The sequence below is a fragment of the Silene latifolia genome, chromosome 1 (genome assembly GCF_048544455.1).
Source record: "Silene latifolia isolate original U9 population chromosome 1, ASM4854445v1, whole genome shotgun sequence".
In the NCBI taxonomy this organism is placed as follows: Eukaryota; Viridiplantae; Streptophyta; class Magnoliopsida; order Caryophyllales; family Caryophyllaceae; genus Silene; species Silene latifolia.
In genome coordinates, this window is record NC_133526.1 from 31,779,531 (window position 1) to 31,788,415 (window position 8,885).

Below are 8,885 nucleotides of genomic sequence, written 5' to 3' on the forward strand. Positions count from 1 at the left end.
AGTTTGGTTTAGAATATAATCACCTTGATAATGGGCTAGCCATACATCAAATCGTGGTGTATAGAGTCACAAAAGTGAAAACCTCTTTTGTATCTTAACAAGTTTATATTCTTATTTAGAGTTTATGCACTTAATAGTCACAATTAAGTACAACTTTAAATCCAAAAACTAGATTGAGTACACAATTACTCTATCTCTCGACATTATTGTTGCTAGTCATCATATTCTAATCATCTTATGTGTCGAATACAATGATTAAAACCTCCACTGGTTTCAAATATTGACGAAGTGGTACTAGCAAAATTTATGTTTAATAAAATAAACATTTAAAGAAGAAGGTCCCATTAGATGTCACACAACTAACTTGTTGATTCTTCAATAATTTGGGGTAGTTTCCTTTCTTGTGTCCAACATTTAAGACAATGGAAACTTTATTGGTCGGGATTGATAGGTTTAGTATCGTCATTTCTCAATGACTTTATTTTTAACATTACCTTGTATCAATTCCATTATTATCTTTACTTCTTGAACCTCGTCCTCATCTTAACGGTTTAAGAGAATGCTCCCACTCATTTCAATGAGTCTTTGCTTTGAGAAGCAAAATTGAATTCATGAAGATTACTCTTCATTTGTTCGTTTTAGTCTTAAAACTTTCATTGAAGTGGTTGCATTATTTTGGTCAATTACGAATTCTGAAAATCTAATCACCAAAACAATTTATCGCTTCAAGGTACTTAATTCGATTAAGTATATGAAACATAATCCATTGTAAGTAGAAGTGTTAGTCAAGAATCAAAAACTTGTTTGATAATGAATAACTTTAATCTATACTCTTTACAAGAGATCCTTAGCAATGGTTCGTTTGAGGTTTTAGAAGCAAATTCAAATTTTGTCTTTAGTTACGATGTTTTAATGGAGATTTGTATCAAAATCGAAATGATATCGTATATGAATTGTGGTAAAGAAATAGAACAATATAAAAAAACGGAATAGTGGAAAACTTAACATTTATCGTTTTATTAATACTTGTAAATAACAAGTAAAGCATTTATATAGTGACCTCTACCCAACTATTATAAATGATTCCGAGATCCAAATTCATATTAACTTGGGCACGGGATAGCCGATGGAACCCTTATCAATATAACTCGGTGGACTAACTCTTTAATCGATTCTACTTTTAGAATTCTCGGTCGATAAAATTACTCTAATATTTATCTATAGCCCGGAACACATGCGACTACGGTCACGAATACTTCCGTTGAGCTCAATCCAAATTTCGAATAAATGTGTCCATGATCCAAACCCACATTAACTTGGGCACGGGATAGCCGATGGAACCCTCATCAACATGAATTTGGTGGATAGACATTTATCACCCACTTCCCCTATGTAACAAGGTTTGTACCCCGGGATGGCCGAGTGCACTCCCTCGCGAAATAGGTTTTCATGGTTTCTACTTTTTGGTAAGGCTATGTCTCAATTGATTATTTTAGCGAGAGGTCATGTCAATTTATTATCTATCACGTTTTAAGTGAACTAAAGCGGTGAACTACGATAATTGTAATTGACACGGTCGATAAACTCGATTAAAAGATGATGCATGTTTTAGTTATGGCGATTTAGCGATGCATGCAACATATAAATAAGGGATATTCTCTCGTGTACCCCTCAACTTTTTCATTTTCTATGATATACCCCTCTTTTCATACAAAAAAATTTTGACCGTTAATAACTCTTGGCTACAAGTTCAGAATACGATAATTTTTTTTTTCAAATTGACCGTCTTTAAGAGGTCTTCCGTGTGAAAAAAAATTCACCGACGTTTCAACTCATAGTCGGGAATTATGGTCGGTCAAAGTTTATTCGTTAAAAAATGTTTGACCAACCATAACTTCTGGCTACGCGTTCAAAAAGCGGTGAATTTTTTTTTCAAATTGAAGGCCTTGACGAGATAATTGGTTTGAAAAAAAAAAATTACCATTTCCTGAACTCGTAATAGAGAATTATTGTCGGTCAAAGATTTTTTATGAAAAACGAGGGGTACACAATAGAAAACGAAAAAGTTCAGGGGTACACGAGAGAATATCCCTATAAATAAAAAGCAAAGCATAAATTAAATCCTAGTATGGCCTTCCTAAAATAGAAAATCTAATTAACTATTACATATTCGGAAACCAACTCCATTGGTCCCTTGGACTTCGGTTGAGGCACGCATCTCGAGGTAACATCGTCTTTATGTATCGCCTTCTTGAAGAAATCCGTCTTTGGGAACTCCGGAATAAATAAATTACATAATTTCCTATTATACATTTGTAATTAAAATAAAATAAATCTATTAAATTACAAACCGGTGATACGAGATCACAAAAAAAATACAACCGAATCGATATTCCCATACATTTCGGGTAATATCAATTAAAAACTAAGGCCATACTAAGTAAAAATTACATAATTCAAAATTACATAAAAATAAAATTATGACAATCATAAATAAAATGCAGCATTATAATATGTATGAACATGCCCAATTTTATGCTAAATCGCCTTTAAGGAGCTAATATCGTATATTACACGGTTTTTACGGATTTGCGTGATTCAACGTTTTATAATCACAAAAATTACATAAATTCATATTTATGCACAAGTTAATTACCCTAACCTCTTAGGACTCAAAATTAATCTTCACTAATTACTTGACCATAATTAACTCATATTTCTAAAATTGTTCATTAATGGACTTAAAATTAGAATAAAATGATATAAACTTCAAATAAATCACAAAAATTTCAAATAAATTCAAAATTTGAAATTTAGACTCATGAACATTCTGAAAAAATACCATGACACTCATAATGTTCAAAAATATAGGTTAAAAATTTTGAAAGTTATCGGGAAAAACAATGTTGCGGTTAACCGGATTTATCAATAAAAATAATAAAAACATGAGAAAAATTATATTCATCAAATTTTCAATTTTAGATCTGAAAAAGATAATAAAATGCAACATGTGACGTTTTTCCTTAGTCATGAAGTATGTTTTAGCAATTATTCACTAATTAAGTCACTATTTATGCTATTTTTCATCAAAAATCCATAAATCATGCATGAAAACTTCATTATAGCCTATTATTTTACACACATCTTGTAAAATTTCATGTGACAACATACTAAATTTATATGACCAGATTCGAAATATTTCTCATATTAACCTATTTTTCATTTAAATTCGATTTTTAACATGAAAAATCCATATTTCGAGCATAAGAACTCATAAAATTATGAAAATTTCCAGATCAACTAAAACTAATATATGTGAAAACATATCCAAAAACCGCTGGAAAAGTCGAAGTTTAGCTAATTTTCGTCCAAAAATGACATTTTTATAATAAAAATCACATTTTAATGTCAATATTATATAAAATGAACAATTAAATCCATAAATTAAACAAAAATATCCTAAAACATTTTAGGACCAGAAACTTTAACATGCATAATAAATTTCGTGATATTTCATAATAAACACAAATTTATAAGTTTTGTTTGTTAATCATATAACTCGGAAAAACAATAACCGATTTGCATGCAAACAACCTTGTGCTCTTGATACCGCTTGTTGGAAATCTATATCTCATTATTAACATATTCATATATGTCTCAAATTAATTTAGTCATAAAATTAATTACAAATCTTATGCATGCAAACTAAAACAAAAGAGATAAGAAAATCAATTTCTCACCAAATAAATTTCGGTCAAAAGGGCACCAACAAGATCTCCTTCTTGTTAGTTCTTGAGCTTTCCAATATTGGATGAACATACATGACCTCAAAATAGAAGCCCTCCAATTAGTAGCACCCAAGACTATCCCTTAAACCCACAAACTAATATGTAATAGATATTTATATTGTGGTTTACCTTAAAATTGATTACTAATACTCATATATTACATTAATAATTTTAGTAATCTTCCATGAACAAATTAGATTAAAATCTCATCTTTTTGATGAAGATTGAAGAGAGAGAAGAGAGGAAATTACATTAACCTTTTTCATGTAAATATTAGAATGAATTATTAGTAAATTAAGAGAATAAAATTCTCTATCTCCCTACACAAAAACCGGTGGGCATCTCCCATAATGGACCATTTTTCTTTTCCTTTTTGTCTTCACAAGACAAAAGGTGTAAGTCTTTTGCATTGTCATGTCACTATCAAGTATTTTAGACAAATGCATAAGACAAATGGAAAAAGACAAAAACTTCTTATTGTCCATCCATTTTCGGTTTACATAGTGTAATATGGAGTCCATTTTATTTTTGTCAATTGTACAATTGTATGTCATGTGACATGTGACATGTCTTATGTCATGTTTTAATTTAAAATGCATATTTAACAAATTAAATATCATTTATAAATTAAATAAATCATATTTAACAAATTGACTAGTAATATAAAATTATTTTCCCATAAAATGGTCATTTAATTACTAGTTAGTATAATTCACAATATCTTGTAATTATAACTAACTTATCATTCTCATCTCGCGTGTTTCGCAAACACCAATTAATTTTAGTAATATAACTTCTTAAATTGCTAAATAAAATCTCATTTAATCACATAAATAAGATGTCACTTTTCTCTCTTATGATAATAATTTGTTCAATTTTAAGGAATTAATTAATCTGTATCGGTATACAATTAATTAACCTTTTCAATTAAGGGAATTGTCCTTTAGGTGTGACCTCGGGGGATCAATCGATCACCACCGTCGCACGACGATAAATGTCAAACTCTAGCCAGCCAATCATTACCGATATGTGTGGATCAGTTGACTATATATGTAATGTATCATCCCTTTCGTATTCTTGTAATGAGATTTAATAATGATATTTAAATCATGTGATCGCACTATTGTTGAGGACACATTTTCCAACAGAATTCGAGTCAGAGTCAGAGTCGGAGTCAGAGTCAGAGTGTAGAGAAGTCGCTAAGGAGTGTCCTCCTGTCGTCACCCCTATTCCCTTTGTTTCTCCTTGCTTAGCATCAAATAGTAGCAGTAGTTCGGGAAATGCCCCAACAACTGTCCCTTTACCGTCACTGACCACATATCAGATGGTTTCTTTGATTCAACTTTTCTCAAACTTTAATATGAATAAATCAGGTTCTGCTTACTCTTTGTGTTATCTTGAATGCAATTCTGTTTATGATGATACTGAGGACGACCCAGACCCAGACTCAATTGAGATACCTCTCTACATAGCCAAGGAAATACTACAAGAGGGGAAAGGGGGGCCAGTAATAGAGAACACTGAACCCATCAACGTAGGAACCGAACTAGAACCCCAAGAACTTAGGATAGGGACTACCCTCAGCCCCACTGAAAGGGCCAGTTTCATAGACCTCCTACACGAGTTCAAAGACGTTTTCGCTTGGTCCTACAAAGACATGCCAGGGATCGACAGGGATATCGCCGAACATAGAATCCCAATTAAGCCAGGTTTCAAGCCCGTAAAATAGAAGCTTCGTCGAATGAGGTCAGAATAATGGGCTCTCAAGATTAAGGAAGAAGTCGATAAGCAATTCAAAGCCGGGTTCATCAAAGTTACCGAGTACTCTGACTGGGTAGCCAACATAGTACCCGTACCCAAAAAGGATGGGAGAATCCGTGTTTGTGTTGATTTTAGAGACTTAAACAAAGCAAGTCCTAAAGATGACTTTCCTCTACCACATATCGACATATTGGTGGACAATACCGCAGATCACACGTTACTATCCTTCATAGATGGGTATGCGGGTTACAACTAAATCAAGATGGCCATAGAAGACATGCATAAGACCGCCTTTGTCACTCAACGGGGAACCTATTGCTATAAAGTTATGCCATTTGGGTTAATCAACGCCGGAGCTACATATCAACGCACCGCAACTACACTCCTACATGACATGATGCATAAAGAAGTTGAGGTATACGTAGACGACATGATTGTCAAGTCCAAGGATAGAGAAGGGCATATTGCGAACCTTCGCAAATTCTTCTTAAGGCTACGAAAGTACAACATGAGGCTCAATCCTCAGAAGTGCACATTCGGAGTAACATCTGGCAAACTCCTGGGATACGTCGTTAGCCAACGGGGTATAGAAATAGACCCTTCCAAAATCAAAGCTCTGATGGAAATGCCACAACCTCAAACAGAAAAAGAAGTCAGAGGATTCCTGGGAAAAGTACAATATATAAGTCGATTCATATCGAAACTCACCATGATCTGTGAACTTATCTTCAAGAAGCTAAAGAAAACAAATCACACCATGTGGGATGATGACTGTCAGAAGGCGTTCGACCGAATCAAGGAGATATTAGCTAAACCACCCGTGCTCATGCCACCTCAACGAGATCAACCTCTTGGTTTATATCTCACAGTGACTGAAACAGCCATGGGCGCCATGCTAGCTCAAACCGTAGGAAAGGAGTAAAGGGCTATCTACTACCTTAGTAAGAAGTTCTTGGAGTACGAGTGTAAATAATCACAACTCGAAAAGACATGCCTTGCTCTTGTGTGGGCAACGAAGAAGCTACGCCATTACATGCTTAGCTACTCCGTCAAAATATACTCCAAAATGGATCCAGTCAAATACCTCTTCGAGAAACCCGTCCTCAACGGACGGTTAGCAAGATGGACATTGATGCTCTCAGAGTTCGATCTCAAATACATGCCCCTGAAAGTTATAAAAGGGTGCGCCGTTGCCGAATTCTTTGCAGAAAACCCCATCAATGATGCACAAACAATAGATACTTGGTCATTTCCAGACGAGGATATACTCCAAACCGATGTAGATTCCTGGGACCTTTACTTTGATGGAGCATCAAACTTAAGAGGATTTGGAATAGGAGTGTTGCTCATTTCTCCTGAAAGCGATCATACACCGATCTCTGTCAAACTCGACTTCGAGGTGACGAACAATGCTGCAGAATACGAAGCTTGTCTCATTGGACTGCAGGCGGCAGTGAGCTTAGGCATTAAAAACCTCCGAGTGCATGAGGATTCATCCCTGATCATCAATCAAGTTACGGGATCTTGGAAAATCCGAAGCGAAAGCTTAGCACCTTATCAAGCCAGAATAAACCAAGTTGCCCAATTCTTTGATCACGTGACCTATCTACACCTACCTCGGGAAGAAAATCAATTTGCAGATGCTCTTGCAAAACTCGCATCTTTGATTAATATGCCAGATGACATGGTGGAAATGCCTTTGTGTATCGAACGACGATCAGAGCCAGCTTATGTCCACCAAATCACCGACGAAGAGGAAGTCGCAGAGGAACCTTGGTTCCAAGAAATCCTAAATTTCAAACTCAACGGTACCTATCCACCAGATATGGACAAAAGGGGACAACGCGCTATACGCCTATTAGCTTCCCAATATGTTCTCATGCAAGGAGAGCTATACAAAAGAACACCTCTTGGTGCAATCCTACGTTGCCTCGATCATTCAAAGGCGCGGAAAGTAATGGAAGAAGTCCATGATGGAGAATGCGGTCCTCACATGAGCGGGCCCATGATGGCGAAAAAAATCACACGTTTGGGGTATTATTGGACCACAATGGAATCCGATTGCATCAAATACGTAAGACATTGCCACAACTGCCAAATCTTCGGGAATGTACAGCATGTCCCTCCTTCATTGCTCTATACGATGACATCTCCTTGGCCATTTTCTGCCTGGGGAATTGATATAATCGGGAAGATAACCCCATCCGGAACAGGAGGTCACTGTTTCATATTGGTGGCAATTGACTATTTCACCAAATGGGTAGAAGCGGCTTCCTACACTAGTCTCACAGCTAAAAACGTGGCAAAGTTCATACAAAACAACATCATCTGTCGATCACGGTTGCCCACATGAGATCATTAGTGATAATGGATCACATTTCCAAGCCGGATCGAGCAATTGCTAGCGAAGTACAAAATTAGGCATCACCACTCTTCGCCATATAGACCACAGACTAATGGCGCAGTAGAGGCGGCAAACAAGAACGTTGTCACAATTCTCAAGAAAATGATTGACAACTATCGAGATTGGCCAAGCAAAATACCCTTTGCTTTGTGGGTATATCGCACATCAGTTAGGACGCCCACTGGGGCCACCCTTTTCTATTTGACCTACGGCATGGAAGCTGTACAGCCAGTCGAGTTAGAAATACCATTATTGCGTATCTTACTCGAAAGTCAAATCCCGGAAGCCGATTGGAAGAGGGATAGATACGAAGAACTCATCCTCTTGGATGAACGTAGGCTACGCGCATTACATAATGTCCAAACATATCAAGCACGTATCAAACGAGCCTTCAACAAAGGGTCAAGCCAAGGAACATCAAGGAAGGAGACTTAGTACTCAAGTCGGTTAGAGCTCTTTTACCTATCGATCCACGGGGAAAATTCAAACCTAATTGGGATGGGCCATTTCTAGTCAAGTCCATAATTTCAAGGGGTGCGGTTAGAATCACAGACTTAGATGGGAATGAATTTGCCAACCCGACAAACCTTGACCAACTAAAGCGGTATTATGTCTAGAATAGGAACAGAAACGCGCCTCGCGTAACCTCACGTGCCGCTCTTGTGGCACTAAATAAACGGCCCCTGGCCAAGCTGAAATAAGCTAATGTCATTCTGCTCTAGCATTTTGACAAATTGTCATCCTCATATCATCAAACAATCTAAATTGCACCTTAAGAGTAAGTAAAAAGCTCATGCTTATCTTCTAAAGTTCATTACAAGCTCTTGCTTAGAACAATTATTCTTTTACATTTACTCGAACTACGCGCAAGGGTTTGATTTCAGTTTTTTAAATGAATACGTAGGCAATCCTTCACAGGATACAACCCATTA